Source organism: Macrotis lagotis, chromosome 1 (genome assembly GCF_037893015.1).
Source record: "Macrotis lagotis isolate mMagLag1 chromosome 1, bilby.v1.9.chrom.fasta, whole genome shotgun sequence".
NCBI lineage: Eukaryota > Metazoa > Chordata > Mammalia > Peramelemorphia > Peramelidae > Macrotis > Macrotis lagotis.
In genome coordinates, this window is record NC_133658.1 from 795,888,123 (window position 1) to 795,907,616 (window position 19,494).

General features: G+C 39.9%; 1 protein-coding gene across 1 annotated transcript in view; it reads right to left on the reverse strand.

Annotated features, from left to right (window-relative positions):
• DSCAML1 (DS cell adhesion molecule like 1) overlaps nt 1–19,494 on the reverse strand; it is a 504,780-nt gene that overhangs the window by 341,170 nt on the left and 144,116 nt on the right. The gene's annotated exons all lie outside the window — the stretch shown is intronic.

Consider the following 19,494-nt stretch of genomic DNA (forward strand, 5'->3'; position numbering starts at 1 on the left):
ACATGCATGCATGTTGATAGAATAAAAGCTCCTGTTGTGTTTTTGTATTTCAGGGAGTAGAACAGTGCCTGGCACATACGTAATTAATATATGCTCATTGATTGATTGATGAATGCATCTAGCAGGGTACATAAAGGTTGTGATCTGTATTGATGGAGAGAGTACCTACACTCAGAAATCAGATTCTGGGGAAACAAAGAAAAGCAAAAAACAAAACACCCCCCCCCAAAACAACCCATAGTTCCAGTCCTCCAGGAGTTCACATTCTACAGAGTGAGAGAAAAAACAAGCAAACAACTATGTTCAAACAAGATATACACTGGGTAAATGGGAAGTGAGCTTAGAGGGGAAGGGAATAAGTATGTATTATATATATATATATATATATATAACCTATTATAGGTTAGAAATCCTGCTAAATGTTTACACGTTACCTTATTTGCTCACCAAAACAACCCTGTGAAGTAGATGCTATTATTCCCATTTTACAGTTGAGGAAATGGAGACCAAGAAAGTTTAAGTGGCTTGCCAGGGTCACACAGCTAAGCATTGGAGACTGAATTTGAACTTGGGACTCTCTGACTCCAGACCCTTGCATTAGTTAGGAACTGAGAAAGGTCTTTAGAAGAAGGTGGTATTTGAACCAAGTCTTGAAGAATGCCAGGTATACCAGAAGGCATAAGTTAGGAAGAATATTGAGGTGTATAGATGTCTATCCTTCAATCTTTGTGTTTTTGTTATTTTTTTTTCCTTGAGGCAATGGGGTTAAGGGATTTGCCCAAGGTCACATAGCTAGTAAGTATCAAATATCTGAGGCCAGATAGAGAATGTGAAGGGGAATAAACTTAAGAAGACTGGCAAAATATGAAGGCAGGGGACATGGCCACACATTTCTCTAGATTTACCCTAATTCTTGGTCTCAGTAGTTGCTGCTTCTTTGAATCCTCTTTGTCCATTCACACCCAAAATCCATTTAGCTTTCCTGGAACTCTGCCTTTGGCCTTCACTCTCCCCTTCAATGCTGGCTTTGCATCTAACAGCTTCTTTTTCCTTTTCCTTTTCTTTTCCCCCAACCCATTTTTCCTTCTTCAGGCAATATCTCTACATTTCCTAGTTATTTCTTCACAATCCATCCTGAAATTTCACCCTGTAAACTCACAGCCTTGGACTGGACACATAGGAGGGAAGTATTCTCTACCCCTGTAGCCTCAATCTCTCATTGGTTGGTTCCTTCCAGAGTTTCTTTAAAAAAAAAAAACTTACAAAACTTTTAACCAGAAGTACAAAAAAATATTGAAATTTTCTTCTGGGGACCCAATTTCATAGAAATATTCAGGTGGTTTCCTAGGAAGGAGCTCATTGTCATGAGACTGTGAATGGGGTTAATTTTCTGACTTACTAAACAAGTAACTGGAAACTCAGTATTAGAACTGCAAAAGATGTCTATTTAGAGAAAATTTCCAAAAATGAATCTTTTTTATTTAGTTAACAACAACAGAAATTCTCTTCAGCTTATAACTTTGTACTAATTTTCCTCCATGGCAGTCCTGAATACTGTGTGTGTGTGTGTATATAAATAGATTCCTAGAGTCTCCTTTTAAGAAATACACCCCAATTACCCAAGACTTCATTTCTGTCTCTTGATTTAAGACTCTCCTCAGACTTTTTTCTATAATGTTCCCTTGTCAATCAGTTCTGTCCAAATCTTAAGTGCAATGTTTGTTGATTTTCTTGGCAGAGATACTAAAGTGATTTGTCATTTCCCTCTTCAGTTCATTTTCCAGTTGAGAAAACTGAGGCAGAGTTAAGTAACTTGTCCAGAGTCACAAAGACAGGATCTCTCTGTGACCAGATTTTAATTCAGCAAAATTAATCTTCCTGACTTCAGATCCAGTGAACAATGTTCTGCACCAGCTAACAGCCCATTAAAAAATTCCCTTTACTTTTATTCCCACTCAGCCCCTCTAGACCTACCCTGATTCTTGGTCTCAATAGTTGTGACTTCCAGTCTTCTTTGCCCAGCCACTCCTTTTATGGCTTGTCTTACTCTAATAGATAGTAAGTTCCTCAAGGGCAGGGGCTGGCATTCTTTCTGCTTATATTTGTATTTCCAACTTTTAATGTCAGAACCCCCACACGTCAGGACCCCTCCTCTTTTTCACTCCTCTCTTTTCTTTCTCTTCGGAGACATTTTTTTGTTGTTTTCCAAAGCTACAGCCCAGTAAGCGCACTGCTCTGAGCATGGTCTAACAAGTAGACTGAGAAAAGGGAGGAGTGAAAAGAGAGCAGCAGTCTTGGCATGGGGACCTAACATTGGCGACCTACCTGGTTTAAGGAAAGATTTGTGGACTAGACTTATCCGCTTTCCCTAAAGGCAATTGTTTCTAAATTTAGGGCCACTTTACAAGACTTGGAGCATTTAGGCCTCAAGGGGCATGTTCCCTTGAGGTATGAACTAAGACAATCAAAGAAGGAACTTAGTCTTTCTCTCTTAAAAGCTTGCATACTCTAGCCTACTACACAGAAGTAAACCTGAATTGCCACTTCCAACCACTTTCTCTTTTAGTCACTGAGGGATCAAGAAAGACAAACTAATTATATTATTTGTTTAAATCAGAAAGAATTAGGTAGATGGGTAATTCTGCTAGAAGAAAGATCAGAAATGAACGCACAACCCCATTTCAATGACATCTGCATTACGCTTGCTGGAGTTAGCATCCTCACATCTGCACGCCCAGATCAGTGAGCTGCCTCTTTGGCCTGGCAATAAGCTCCCTGGGGCAGGGCGCCGGGCCCCGCCACGTCTTCCCTCCTTCTTTTCTCCTAACGGACGTCAGTCTTTGGCTGTTTACCTTCCATCCTACCTTGGTGGTGACTGACCCAGCAGCCACTCACTGCCCTGGGTCTGGCTCTTCTCCAGAACCCTGGGCCATTCATCCCAGCGCGTGCTTGGCCAGGGACTGAGAGAGATTAAGGAGCAACCCCAGATGAGTGCAGCGATTGGGAATGTCCGAGCCTCCTGCACCCACTCTAATTGGATCTGTCTCCTCAAAGTCTGATTTAATCGGCCTGAGATAACTGGGGGAGGGGGGAAGGGAGGGGGCAGAGGAGGTTTGTCTTGGAGAAGGATTAGCCTCCTCACCCAGAGCTTGCTCCCTTCCCTGGCACCAGCTGTGTGTCTGCACAATCAGCCTTTATTAACCATTACACTTCATGCTGGACAGCTGCTGGGGAAAACATCGATTCATTTCCCCAACCTTTTAGGTTGCCTTGGAACTCACTGCTTCTATTTATTTTTCTCCCTTATTCTCGAGCTCTCATGCAGATGAGATTTGTTCTGGAGAAGACCCAGATGAGAAATAGATACAATGAAAAGTACACCTGCCCTCTCTGTCTCTTCCTTTCCTCTCTCTTCTCTCCCCTTTCTTCCCTCTCCCAAGTCTTCCGTCTTCTCTGTCTCCCCCACTCCCTCCTTCCATCTCTCCTCTCTCCCCTTTCTTCCTCTTCTCTGTCTCTCCCCTCTCCTCTGGCTTCCTTCTCTCCCTCTCTTTCCCTCTTTCTTCCCTTTCCCCCTTGTTCTCTCTCTCCACCTCTCTCCTCTATCCCTTCTCCCCTCTCTTCTTTCTTCCCTTTCCTGTTTCCCCCTCTTCCTCTCTCTCTACTTTTTGCTCTCTCTCTCCTCCCCTCTCCCCTTCTCTTTTTTTTCCCTTTCCTTTTGACTTAAAAACCTGCTAACCCCTAACTCCCACCTCAATGGCAATTCCTCTCCCCAGAGATAGAAAGACACATTTGTACCAAAACCAATTTACTTTGCCAATAAAAATCTGTGTTCTTTGTACTATACCTTCAAATATTTATGTTTAGATGAGTATCCAATACTGTTGCCATCCACTCTTGCCTTTGGCTTCATCCTTCATAAGGCTTACAGAGCTGTCCCTGCTCTCCTGCTTATATGATAGAATCAAACAACTAAAGGCATTTACTTAGAACTTGGAGGTCATCTAGTCCCAAGAGCCTGGGGTAAGTGGCAGTAGGAATAAATTCTTGTTCCCTTGCTGCTCCCACCCCCACTTATAGCCCCTAACTCAACTTGCCTCTCAGAAGGAAGGGTACTAAGCTTTTATTAAACATCAACTATGATCCAGACACTACTCTGAGTACTTTTACAAACATTATCTCATTTGCTCCTCAAACCCTGGGAGGGAGGTCTGTTGTTATCCTTATTTTATAGATGAAGAAACTGAGGCAGAGGTCAGCCCAGCTAGTAAATACTTGAGGCTGGATTTGAAGTTAGGTCTTCCTAACTCCAGGCTTAGTGCTCTAGCTACAATGCCATCCAGCTGCCAAGGTACTGCCATCCAGGGGGAGATGTCACTTTCTACCCAAATTCCTCCCAATCCCCATGCCTTGTCTCAACATCCTCCCTCAACCCTAACATGTAATTTCCTGCTCAGAAAGGCATCTCTTGGTATCATGCACTCTTCAGCTGCCTATCCTCTACCCTAAAACACAGCTGACAAATATTTTTTGCTGTAAGCAAAAAATAAATGAAATAAAATTAAAAAGTCTTGATCATGCCTCTGTCTAGAGCTATCCCTATTTTACAGAAATGGAAACTCACCTAGAGATGTGACCTGATTTACTGAAATCACAAAGCTAGATAGTGGCAGTTTCAGAATTAAATTTTCCAGTCCACAACTCAAAGGTCACTTCTCTTACTGTTGTTACCTAGAAATGTAGTGGTGATGGTGGTGTGTGGGAGTACCAACAATGCAGGGAAGGGTTAAGCAGTCTTTGACCAGGCAGGTGCTACTAAGACAAGAGATATTTGTGATGGCCAGATACCACTTCCATGAATAAATGCATCTGAGCACAAGTGAATGAATTAAAAAGCTTTTATTAAGTTCTTATGATGGGCTAAGCCTGTGTTAAACATTGAGGAAATAAATAGAAAATTAAGACAGTTCCTTCTCCCAAGGAGGTCATTTTGCAATTGGAAGGGAAAACACACATAGGAGCTCTAGGGAATATGGAAAGTAGGGGTGGTTGTCTATTTTACTGAAAAAGTTGTAGTTGGAAACTCTTTGTTCATTGAAATAGTGTGAGGGACCATATTGTACCCCAGTCTGTAGTGGCCCTGGGCAGAAACCCTTAGGAAGGGGAGATCACAGTTATATCGGAGCAGGACACAGGTTGGAATGCTGGGAAAGGCTCTAATATAGCCTGTCTACTCAGCCCTTCAGCACCCCGGGGGGCATCTGAGTGGAATGATGAAAGGTGGGGCTGAGGCATTGGGGAAGGGCACGAGTTCCTGGCAGGTAGGTAATACACTGGATAGAGTGTAGGGCCAAATCCAGCCTCAAACACTTACTAGTTGCGTGACCCTGTTACTTAACCCTGTTTGCCTCAGTTTCTTCATCTATAAAATGAATTGAAGAAGGAAATGACTCACCATTCTAATATCTTTGCCAAGAAAAATCCAAGAGTCAGACATAATTTAAAAAAAAAACTGAACAAAATGAGAATCCCTTAAATGATATGGTCCCGTTTTTCCATGTTTTTTGTCATTCAACATAATACAGGGCCATACATTCAAGGGAAGTGCAGTAGGAAGGGAGTCACTTCAGAATATGGAGACAATGATCTTATTACACATTAACTTCTTTCACCAGAAGCAAGTTCTCCAAATTACCCTGGGAGAAGAAGCCAAGTTTCTTTTAGCTCTTCTCTAAGAAACAATGATGCAAAAATAAATAGATGACTGAGCACTACAGTAAAAGGGAAGAGTTATATTCATGAATCTAATTTTATTTCATCTCCTCCCTCAATTTTATCTAATTATAGCTAGAAGGCACCTTAGTAATCATTTAGCCCAACTCATCCATTTGAGGGATGATAAAACTGAGGCCTGTGGAAAGGGAAGTGATTTTTCTCTGTCACACAATTAGGAAGTACTAGAGTTCAGATTTTAACAAAGACCCCCTAATTCTAACTGCAGAGATTTTACAATTGAACCCCATGGACTGTTTCTGTATTCATGTGCTTGCCAGTGTAGATGAGGTCATCTCCAAGTGATACTTTTAAATTTTGTTTTTTCTTACTCTTTTCATCTTTTTTTTTGTATCACCTACATTTCCTTTCCCTGATGACAGTCATCCTCTATAAGAAGTGTTTTTTTCAATGCATTCAGAACTTGTTGTATTATTAATTTGACCCCATGGCTGGGTAGTCCCTCTCCAACCTAGAACTGGCTCTGCTGTCTATAATTAGTGGATAAATAGAGGAAGAAATATGGCTAATAGGGATCACCAGATAGAAAGGACCCTGCTTAGAAAACCATCACCCACATCTTATCTTCCCCAGCAGAGACTAAAGCAGAAGTAACCAACTTGGGCATTGTTTCTCATTTCAGGGAAAGGTCAGTTATTGACATCTGTTCTCATACTTCATCTACCACCAGAACAGAATTTAATCCACAAACTCTCCACTGGCCATGTCAGCCTCTGTCTTATCAATATTTCCTCCTGCTAAAATGCAAACTGTATTGAACGGTTCCCAGATCTGATTATGATGCTCTTTTCAGTAGCTCTGACTCCTAGGGCAGAGCTTTATTAAGGGGGTTGGGGAAAGGGGAAAGAGAGGGAAGGGAGGAGGAAGTACCCTCAGGCTGGAATTCAACCAGGAAATTTCTCAGTATCCATCAGATATTCTCCTAAAAATTTTATTATTGTGAGGGAGATGAAAGAGAGGGTCAATTAGAGGAATAGTAATATTTTCCAATAGGAAAATAGTACAAAAAAGGATGGGGACATGCACATGAAATAGAAAATATTTTATATTGACAGAGGTAGAGAGAAGGAGAAAGAAAAAGGAGGGAAAAGTGAAGATATTGAGGGAGGTAGGGAGAAAAGAGCTCAGCATAGTGGTTTGGAGTGTTGGGCTTAGTCAGGAAGCATTGGATTCATCTCCCACCTCTAATACAACTAATCCTTACAGCATCCCTGGGAGGTAGGTGCAATTATCATTCCCATTTTACAGATGAAGAAATTCAAACTCATATAAAGTAAATTACTTAGAATCCAACAGCTGGTAAATCTTATCATAGACAGATTTTGATCTGGGTCTTCAGCCCTCACAGCAGGATTTCTCCACATTAACAAAATGTCAGACTCTTCAGTGTTCACATATACAATCTACCCTTCCCCTGGACTACTGTAATAATCTTCTAATTGGACTCCCTACCTTTAATATCTTCCCCTCCTTAATTCATCATCCTCAGCTGCCAAATTGATAACCCTAAAACACAGACATCCATATTACCTTGCGCTCCCACAAAAAAATCTTCAATGATTCTGCTGGCTTTTGGATAAAATACAAACTCCTTGGCCTGGCCTTCGAAGCCTCCCACATATTGTCCCCACCAATCTTTCTAAGGTTATTTCTTACTGTATTGCCCATCTAGGGTAGCTAGGTGACACAGTAAGTAGAATGCTAGCCCTGAAGTCAGGAGAACCTGAGTTCAAATTCAGCTTCAGACATTTACTAGCTATATGACCTTGGGCAAGTCACTTTACCCTGATTGTCTCAAAACCAGGGCTATCTCCAGTTGTCCTGATTCTTCTCTGGCCACCAACCCAGATGGGTCTAGAGGAGAAAGTGAAGTTGGTGACTTACACAGCACCCCCTCACTTATTCAATTCACATATATGTCATGAAGTACAATTATCATCATCATAATCACAATCCATTACAGTCAAAGTGACCCCCTAGCCCCTCCCCTCATTTAGGACTTTTTCATTTCCAGTCTCAGTGAATGTGCTTCAATCAAAGTTACAACTCACATGGCACCTTCTACAGAGGTTTTCTCCTGAGCACCCTTAATCCTTATTAGCCTTTCCTACCCTTGAATCATTCTGTATTACTTTGTATATGCTTTGCATCTATTTACTTGGAACATATTGTACCTGGAGGAGAGAGAGACAACCTTCTTTTTGTCTTTAAATCTTTCTCCTGCCTTCTTGCCCCTATATCTGCACAAAGCTTAGCCCATATGTGCTTAGTAAAGGTTGAACTGAATAATAATAAATATAAATATACAGATAATAGCTAGCATTTATACAGAGAATAAGCTGTTTTTATTTGTATGCCACAGAAATTTCCTGGAATTCACCCCTACTACCTTCTAAATCTGTCTGTCTGTCTCTCCCTCTCCTCAAAGGAGAATGAATTAAGGAAGGGGAATTCCTGAAGGCAGGAGCCCAATTAAAAGGTTATTACAAGGGGCAGCTAGGTGGTGCAGTGGATAGAATTGGGTACCTTGGAGTCAGGAAGCCTCAGACATTTAATAATTGCCTGGCTATGTGACCTTGGGCAAGTCACTCTTAACCCCATTGCCTTAAATAAAATTTCTTTTTAAAAAAGGTTATTACAGTAGTCCAGGGGAAGGGTAGACTATATATGTGAGCATAGGAGAATCTGAGATTTTGTTAATGTGGAGAAATCTTGCTATGAGGCTGAAGACCCAGATCACAATCTGTCTATGATGAGGCTTACCAGTTGTTTGATCTTAAGGCTTACAAAATATTTTGCATTTATTATTCATTTGATCCTCAAACCATCCCTAGGAATATTATTATGATTCCCAATTTTACAGATAAGGCAAATGAGACTTGGAGAGATTAAGTGACTTGCCCAGGGTCACACTGCTAATAAGTGTATAGGGCAGGATTTAAATTCAGTTCTTTCTGATGCCAGGTCTCTGCATCATATAGAAATCTCTCTATATATATGATGGTGTCTACACACACACACACACACACACACACACACAGGTTCTTTCCTTTGCCTTCATAAGATGTTAGTGCAGCACAAAAGCCAAGTCAGGGGAAATTCTTTCTTGGAGTCAATGGTTTAAGCCTTTCCTCTGAAGGCAAACCTCTATGGTCCTAGATGCAGAGAGGATAAAGTTTGAGGAGCAATGAGGCTTTGATATCTCTGTCCCATTAAATCCCATCACTGAGCTGAGCCTGATGCATCCAGCACTCAATTTGGAGAACAGGATTTGAATTCAGAATTCCAAATTCTGACTACTAGTGACTTCATCTCTCCTAGATTCATTTTCCTCTCTAAAATGAGATTTGCTCTGTAACCAAAGGTTCTTAATCTGGGGTCTAAACTTGATTTTAAAAATATTTTGAGAATTATAATTAAAATAATGGGTTTTTCATAATCTTGTGTATTATATTACATAAATTTAAAAGCACACATTCTGAGAAGGGATCCACTAAGGTTCTTCCCAGTTTGGGATCCTTGATCCTCTCTTTTCCAGACCTTAGAGGAGCAAAAGGGGTCATGATACAAAAAAGGTTAAGAACTTGTAAAGTAGATGATATCTGAGACCCATTACAGCCTAAATTCCAAGATTTCTCTATTCCTCACTAGGTCATGTTTATAAATTTCTAGTCACAGGCTAGGATACCATTCCCTTCGAAGGTCTGAAGACAAAGGGCAGGAGGGTTCTGGGGAGCTGTTCCTGTAATGCCTGCCTACCTGTTCCTCATCTCTAGGAGACGGAGACGGCACCTCCCTGCCCTGATTCCATCCTGCTCCAGGGACAACTTCCCTAAATAGGCACCAAGAGCCTCAGCTGCTGGGAGAGGGGATGTGAGCTTCACTTCACAGGACCAGATGGCACTGGTGAATCCAATCCTCCCATTCCACAGTGAGACGCAAAAAACAAACAGCATCCCTTGGGCCCAGGGGCCACACTGTTAACATGCTAAAACCAGACTTGAGACCATCCTGAAAATGGAGCCAATGCTACTTGCTAATTCCTTACCCATCTATTGTCCTCTGGAGGTAGTAAGGAGGGAACCTCCACCATATTAGAACTGCTAACAAAGGGGGAGAATAAGTCTGGAAAAGAGAGGATCAAGGGTCCAAAGCTGGGAAGAAGTGGGACCATCCAGTGAAAAACCCTTATTTCCCTCTTGAGAAAACTGAGGCCAGAGAGATTAATGTAAGCTCCTTCAGGGCAGGAACTATTTTTCTTTTTGTCTTTGTTCCCTTAGTGAATACCTCATATACGGGTTTTATTAGGTACTTAATGAATGTTTATTGAATTCAACTGAATCAACCCTCCAAAGGTTACATAGCTCAATAATTTATTAAGTCCCTTCTATGTCTCACATGAGGGCAGCTAGGTGAATCAAGTATCAGGTCTTGGAGACAGGAATTCCTGAGTTCAAATTACTTACTAGCTGATTATAACCCTGGGCAAGCCACTTTATCCTGTTTGCCTCAGTTTCTTTTTTTTTTTTTGCAAGGCAAATGGGGTTAAGTGGCTTGCCCAAGGCCACACAGCTAGGTAATTATTAAGTGTCTGAGACCAGATTTGAACCCAGGTACTCCTGACTCCAAGGCCGGTGCTTTATCCACTACACCACCTAGCCACTCCATTTCAGTTTCTTTATCTGGAAAATGAACTGGAGAAGGAAGTAGCAAATCACTACAGTATCTTTGCCAAGGAAAACAAAATGGGGCCATGAAGAATTAGCCACAAGTGAAAAAACTGAAAGGTGCCATATAGGTCCTGTGGTTACAAAGACAAATTCAATACTTAGCACAAGACAATATTCTATGCAAAGAAAAAAAAAAATAATCCCTGCCCTCAAGATGCTTACATTCTACTCATTCTCTCTTGCCTGTACATATAAGGACTTCCAACAATGATGAGAAATCTAATGAATCAGCCAAAATACCAAACTCATTACATCTTTCTTCCATTCTTCCTTACCTTAATTTGAACACAAAAGTCTCCATCACCTCTAGACCCTCCTATCATCTATATAATATGTCCCAAGGATCTTGTAACATCAATGAATCTAGAGCTCAAAGAATCCTCTGAGGCCATCTAGTCTAATTCTCAGATTGCACAAATGAAGAAACAGCCCAAGAGAAGAAAATTTACTTGCTTAAGGTGGAAGAACCAGAATTTGAAAACGGGTTTGCTGGTCCTCTGACTTTAAATATAATTCTTTCCACAGTACCATAAGGATATTATAATCAGGAATCTCCAGGCTCTCCCAATGGATTTGGCCCAATCCTTCTATAAGAGGGAAAACCAAGTTTCAAAAACTTTCAACGGATGAGCTTGTACTTGCAATAGTCAACAGAGAACAAAACATAATAAAATGGTTATTAAATGTTTATAATTCATTTTACTACACCCCCTCCTTGAGACACCCTGGAGACCAAGAGCAATGATTATGCTCATAAATAACATTATTAACAACAGCCCCTCGGATTCACAAAGCACCTTGTAATTTTCACATCTTATACCTCCCCTTCACCATGCCACATACTATATCAGCCATGACTATTAAAAAGATTCAAGAGACATCATTTCTGGTTAATTTAATCATTTTACTAATAAGGCCAGCACATTATTAATAAATGGATGGTCATTTTACTGTTTCTTTCTTAGACCAAAGACAATCCTGGTGGCAGGCTCACAATTTAAATACCCTGGCTGATATCATGTCATCCTTGGACAGAGCAACCTATTTCTGTATGCAGACCTCCACAGACTTGGGCAATCTATTCAAAATGTACACCCCATCTAAGCCTGACCCAAAAACCCCTCAAATGCCATGCCCTCTAAATGTGGGATCTAAACAAGAAAGATAGTCCAATCTCATTATCAGCAATGTCCTTCAAGAGTCTAAACTTTTAAAAATCAGGACTATAGAAGAAAGGGAGAAAATTTTGGATCTCCCCAAATTTTGGGTTATTTAGTGATCATTTTTCTCACAACTGTGAGGAACTAGCTAAGTTACTTATACTTTCTGGGTTCTGTTTACCCAATGGAGATAAAAATACCTTACCTTCCTAAAATCAGGAAGACTGAATCAAATGATGTTTTTTCAGTTGACTGCTGACTATAATACCCATGATCCTTTTTCATCTTGTTCCCATAAAATTCAAGTAACCATTTATTAAGAACATACCACTATGTGATGGGCACTGTGCTATATATTTAGGACACCAATATAAAGAATGAAGCAATCTCTACTGGGTAGGAAGCAGAAGGCAGCTATTTTTTTTAAGTGTTATGGGTATCTTATTTTTATGCCACAGAAATTTCCTGGTATTCCCTTCTTCTACCCACAAAACAGAACCTTCTCTTTTCACAAGAGATAAAAAATCAAATGAAATAAATCAACAAAGTCACAGTGTCTGGTAGTACATGGAACAGTTGGCATCCATAGAATAAAGGAAGGAAAGAAGCATGTATTAAGTGCCTACTATATACCAGATGCTAAAGACAATATAAAAAAAAGGCAAAAATTTGTCCCTCCCTAATGAGGGGGAGATAACACACAAATAGCTATGTGAAAATAAGATATATATATATATATATATATATATATATATGTATATGTAGGTATATCTGTGAGTATTTACATATATACATATATCTTACATAAAGAATTATATTTATCATCTAAATATGTGTATATTATGTAAGGTATGTATATGATAAATTAGAGATAATCAATAGAAAGAAGGCATTAACATTAAGTGAAATCAAGAAAGACTTCTTGCAGAAAATAGACTTTTACATGAGACCTGAGGAATGTAGGGAAGCTGAGGAGTTAATGGTGCAGAGGGAAAAAAATTTTAGAAGTTGGGGACAGTTGGGGACATTGCTTAGAATCAGGAGATGGAGTATCTAATGCATGGGAGCAAGAAGGCCAGTGTCACTGGATTGAAGAATAAGGTGTAAGAAGCCTAGAAGTGTAGGTTATGAAAGCCAAAGGAAGATTTTATATTTGATCCTGGAAGTCATTCTGGAGGGATTGTAGTTTTGCAAGGAGGGATGCCATAGAGGAAGGATGGAAATATTGAAATTTAGATCTAGTTTAACTTCCTCATTTTAAACATAAGGAAGCTGAAGTTTAGGTAAGTAAAATCATTCTGCAAGCCTTCTACTAGGGCTACTTCTCCAACCCCCACTCACATAGGCAGAATGGGTCCCCAGATGACAGTTGACTAAGAGCCCCCTCTCTGGGTATCCTTGAAGGGATGAAGTTGGTTTTTTTTTATTATCTACTTTATTTATTTATTTTTTGATAAGGCAATGGGGTTAAGTGGCTTGCCCAAGGCCACACAGCTAGGTAATTATTAAGTGTCTGAGGTCAGATTTGAACTCAAGTACTCCTGATTCCAGGGCTGGTGCTCTATGCACTGGGCCACCTAGCCGCCCCCAGGGATGAAGTTTTTAATGTAGTCCCTGTGAGCCCCAATCAGTGTGCTTCTCCTTGATTATCAGTCAGTAGCCTCAATTAACTTTTAGCAAAAGTAATTACTAATGTAGGATAATGATTAACAGTTGGGACAACTCCCCATTTAATACTCAAGTTCCCTGAGAGTAGACTCCAAACTAAAGTACAAAGTAACACATTTAACAAAAGGCAACCTCACAGATCCTGGCACTAGGAGTCCATTTCTTCCTTTGTGATTCCACAAACTTCATGAAGTTTCATCAGAATGTGTGACTCTCTAGTTGGTAGCAAAAAATCCAAAACAAAGAAACTACATAAATTTCAATATAGAGTCTACAGATCATCCATTATAAAGTCCAAAGACAATATTTTCTCTGGCAGTGAAGAATCCTAGATAGCAGAGAAAGGGAGAGACTTGTTTAACTGGTTTGATTAGGCAATCAGTTATTCTCTTCTTGAGTTAATCAAAGAGGTTCTTGGGGCAGCTAGGTTGCTCAGTGGATAGAGCACAGGTGCTGGAGTCACTTAACCCCATTGCCTTGCAAAAAACAAACAAAAAAGGTTCTTTTCCTTGTTAAAAAGGTCACAGGCCATGAGTCAAAGGGTTTATACATTTGAACTTTCATCACCCTCATATACTGATTCTATTATATTAATTGAACTGGAGGTTTAAAAAAAATCTACCTTACACAAAGTTTATCAATAAGTAGTAAAGGTGGAATTTGAACTTGGGTCTTCAGGCACTAAATTACCTTTTTTTTTCCCCCACAAATGAAATTACTTTTGCTTCCCTGTGAAGCAAAAAATTCTTTCTGCTCTCAGACTGAGAGGTTTAAGATTCATCTACAGATAAATATCTGCCTGAAACAGAAAACTCTCTGCAAAATTGAGGATGTAGGGGCTCGTGGATATTTCCAACTTATTTCACACACTCACCTGGGACGTGTACATATCGACTCAGGGCCAGAGTCTTTAATAAGGCAGCTCGTAGCACTGCTTTTGCCTTCATCCCCCTTACCAGGCAAGCACCTGTCAAGGAGGAGGCCACGTTCTCAGTGATACACACTCCAGTTCAACAGTGGGATTACCGGGGCTTGTAACTACAGCTCGGGCTTTCTTCCTGGCTCTCTAAAGGTCAGAGCTACATCCTCGTTTCTTCCTGCTTTGCTGAGCATGGATCAGATGGAATACACTGGGACAACAACCCAAGCATCCCTATCCCTGCGTCCCCCCGGGGGAGTCTCCCTTGCTTTTACTACCTCCCCTCCATGAAGCATACTTTAAGACCTCCCTGTTCATGTTCTCAAAAATCTATGATTCTTTGACCCCTCTGATTAGGGACGAGGCTTGCAGAGGAGAAGGGAGAAAAACATGGGTCTCAGATTTGTTTTAAACAAAGTAGAAATCAATAGCAAGCTCTGAGCATTCAATGTGTTCTTATCCTCCCAGAGGGCTGGCAGGGAGGGGAAGAGTTCTGAAATCGGGAAAGATTAAAAAGAAATGGTTCAAGATCCCTGGGCAGGAAGTCAGGAAGCCTGTTCAAGTTTCAACTTTGTCATTAATTTGCTGATATTTTGGGGAAATTTTACATTTCTTCATCTGAATCCCAAATTTAGGGATTAAGGCACCTGAGAGGCTATCTGGTAAATGATTTGACTTGGTTTTGCTTGACCCTTACCTTGAACAATAGAGAGGTCTTTGAGGTATTTTTAGGACAATGTCAGGAAAGGCATTGCCAAATCAATTAACCTCTTTATACCTCAGTTTTCCTCTTAGTTAAATTTGTTGTTCTGTCGTTTTTCAGTTGTGTACACCTTTTTTGTGATGCCACTAGGTTTTTTTTGGGCAGAGATACTACAGTGTTTTTTTTTTTCACATCCTTCTCCAGCTCATTTTGCAGATGAGGCAAACAGGGTTAAATGACTTGACCAGGGTCACACAGCTAATAAGTGTCTGAGGCCAGATTTGAACTCAGGAATATGAATGTTCCTTACTCCAGGCCAAGCACACTATTCACTTTGCTGACTATCTGCCCATATCTACTAAATAGGGACAATAATAACAAAAAGCAGATTGTTTGAAATCTCAAATAGGATTCTCTACATAAAACTTTGCAAACTTTAAGTCACTATATAAATGTAGGATATTATTATTATTATTATTATTGTCTTTCTCTTGACTCTACTTTCTCAACTGTCATTCTCTTAAATCATTTTAGTGCAACTTTCTATCCCTAAAAACTCCATGAGGAAAAGTCCAACAAAAAACTCCCACCCAACTCCAGCTATGCCTGAGGTGCCTCAAAACCAGGTCAGACTGAGCTCAAGAGATAAAGATGGCAAGGTTACAGATACTCCTTCTTTTAATTCCCTCCTTCCGGCTTCCTGCAAACTGGGCTCAGAAATGGCCAACAGCATGGTACATAGGACTTGCCTCTGCCCAGTAATCACACTCTTCTTACTTCCTTCAACCTATTCCAAGACTTTCTCTCAAGTTAGAACAGATTGTGATGAGAAAAAGCTGGTTGAAGAACGCCAACTTGGGGAAGCATCTCTTGACAGATGGAGTTGGTACCTAATTTTTGCTTTTTTTAATTTGTAGAGGAGAATCATAATGAGTGCAAGGAGACAAGGAGACCAAGCTGCTTCCCTAATACCTCTGCTCCTGGGGCTCTTCAACCTTTTCCCTCTGACACCACTCACTGCACTAACTTTCTACCTTTTTAAAAAAGAAAATCCAAATGAGAATGTATATCATTAATAAACAAGGCTTTTAAAACTATTTAATAAGCTGGTTTCTGGAATTTTCCTGCTTTGCCTCCTAGGGAAAGAAATACTCATTCAGTAGACATTGATGGTGCATAACAATGGACAAAGAACAGGACTAGGGATTCTGGGATAAGTTCAAAGTTTAGATAAGGCACAGATAGCTCTATAGCATGTCACCAACATGAACATAGGGAGTCAGTGGGCCAGTCTTAGGAAGGCCTCAGGGTTTAGGAAAAGATCTGGGGCCAAGGAAGGGAGGTCAGATCCCAGTTGTGGAGTGGAAATCAGAAGACCCTCAGCAAAATCAGCTCAGCCCTCAAGTAGCTCCCTTGTCCACAGGCAACTGCCCACTGAGGCTTGTCCATCATGTTCTCTTCCCAGCTAGTACTTCCTTTAGGATTTAGAGCTGGGAAGGGAAGAGAGGAGCTAGGCATATATTTACATGCATATGTTTTTAAAAGTGCTGCTAGTTTCACAATGAATAGAGCACTGGGTTTGAAGTCAGACAGCTCAGAGAGAGACTGGAGTTCAAATATAACCTTAGACACTTCATAGCTATGTCACTCTGAGCAAGTCATTTAACCTCTGTCTACTGGAGGAAAGAAATGGCACACCACTCAGTATCTTTGCCAAGAAAACTCCAAGAACAGCTGGCCCATGGGGTCATGAAAATTCACACATGAAAAAGTCAACAACAGCAAATGTGTTTTTTGTTTTTTTTTAGTTTTTGCAAGGCAGTGGGGTTAAGTGGCTTGCCCAAGGCCACACAGCTAGGTAATTTATTAAGTGTCTGAGGCCAGATTTGAACTCAGGTACTCCTGACTCCAGGGCCGGTGTTCTATTCACTACACCACCTAGCCGCCCCAACAGCAAATGTTTTTAAGAATCTCAATATAAGTATAATTCAGACAGGTCAATGAAAGCCCAGTTCTCATGAGCATGCACATCAGGTTCTGACTAATGTGATCACCTCGATGGACTTGAGAAGATACACAATCATTCTGTGACTATTTCCTCTTGATTCATGATGTATCAAGGAAGCTCTTTTGATTAACTTCTCAACTTAAACTGGATGTGTATATACACAAAGTTCCCTTTTGTCACACAGTAAGCAAACAGAAACTAGTCATAGAATAGCTATCTGAATATGTTTGAGAAGTTCACATGGATGATTGAATAAGGCAGAACAAACTACACAGGTTTATAAAGCCTAGACTACAATAGTCTTACATAAATAGCATATATGTATGTGTATGAACATCTTTTATTTTGAATTATCTATCTCTTTCCCCTTCTATTAGCGTGGCTAATAAAGAATGAAAACATTGCCAATGACCTTTCTTCCATTAAAGTACTGATGAGTTCATCTCTATTTCCCCCCACACCGTACATGTACTCATTCTCTTCCCAAAGGGTTGGAGCTCAACAGGGACACTTGTGTCATTCTATTGATCAAAAGGAGCATAGTGTGTTATGCACAAAGTGAAAATAAAAGAGGAAAAGATCACACATTAACTTTTGTATGATGCTTTCCATTTTCTGCCTGCTTCCCCTCCTTCAGCTTCCACCCCTTTCTTGTCAACCAACTTGCTTTCAAAACTCACCTCTCTCCCTCCCACACTAAAAGGTATGAAATGGATCAGCTCTTGTTTTCAGTTGAGAACAAACTGTTCACACATTTCATTAAAAAAGGAAAAGAGAAAAGGGGAAAAACAGGAGCATACTGATACCATTTAACTAAATTACACACAGAGATATAGAGAAGTTAGCAAAGAATTGAGAGAAAGAGACAAAGTTTCATTAAGAAAAGAAAGATCAACTGTGGGAGGGGGTAATATCTGAGTTTCTTTTTCTTTTTTCTTTTTGCTGATAAAATCTATCCATGTATTTTTAAACGCTTCATGGAATTGTTAATACTTTTGAGCCACAGTATGAAACTGAAGGATAATTTTTATGTATGCGTGTATGCATGCGAACAAAGAAATAATGGGGTAGAGAGAGGATCCTGTCATTTTCCTTAAAGTCTTCCAGAGATTGACTTTGAGTGATGCACTTCTTCAGCCAAGCTCCTGGATGAAAGAGTCAAACTACTGTGGCTCAGAGGTAGGTAGAGACAGAAATGTCAGGAGAAGTAAGGGGAAGATGACTGAAAGTGGTCAACTCTAACATCAGATAGAAAGAATCTCTGGGAAGATGGAAGGGAATAGAAGAGTCTTGGGCAATCCTATCCTCCACTCTAACACCATTTCCCTTTGGTATCTGGGTCTGAGGTTATGTCATTTGGGGATATACGTATCATGTGATTTTGTGTGTGTGTTTATGTGGGTAAAGATTTTTTTAACTTATACACATATTTCTACCTCTATTAGCATATGTAATAAAGAATGAAAATATTGGTCATTTCAATGGTCATTTCTAAAGTATCTACCTAGAAAAGACACAGAGATCTATAATGGCAGATGTATATAAACAAAATCAAAGAATTTTAGAATTGGAAGCTATTTGTCACATTGAACTGAGATCCCTTCTTCAGCTTTCCCAATTAAACTTCCACTTGCTGCTTGATGACCTCAAGGGAGAAATTGAGAAAGTCCATTCTGTGTTGACTCTTTTAATTCAAAGGAGTTCTTTTGTTTGTTTGTTTGTATCTGTTTACTGTGGTGGTTGAGGTTTTTTCTCTCTCTCATATATAAGTGAAATCTGTTTTTCTTTAATTACCACTCACTGGTCTGAGTTTTTTCCTTTTTAAGGACAAAAAGGGGAAATAAAATCCCATTTCTACATGATAGGACTTTAAATACTTGAAGATAGCAATTAGTCCTCCCTCCTTCTCTTCTTCATTCTAAGCATCCTCAGTTCACTTAATTGATCCTCACATGGTGAAGTTTTGAGGTCTCCTACTATCATGGTTATCCTCCTCTGGTTGGTTACTAGTTTATCAATGTTCCAAATAAAGTGTGATACTCAACATTGACCATAGCACCCTAAATGTGATTTAACCAGGTCATAGTAGTAGAATTATGGTTTTCCTTGTTCTGGACACTGCACCTCTCTCAAAGTTTTTTTTTTTTTTAAATCAAATTAATTTTTTGAAGCTGCTATGTCTTGAATTGAATTGGAATTCCACTAAAATTCCCAGACCTTTTCCACAGGAAATGTTACAGAAACATTCATGGTCATATCATATTTTTGGATTCATCTCCTTAATAGCAGGGAATGTTCCATTTTTGTCTTTGTATTTCCAATTCCTAGAACATTTTAAGTGCTTCATAAATGCTTATTGATTTATTGAACCAATTCAAGATATTCAAGTCATCCAATATGTTAGTTCTCTTCACAGCTTCAATTTCACCAGAAAATCCATCTTATACTTTCTTCCAAATAATTGATTAAGATTTTGAACATCACTGGGTCAAGCAGAGATTTCTGGGGCTCTCCTC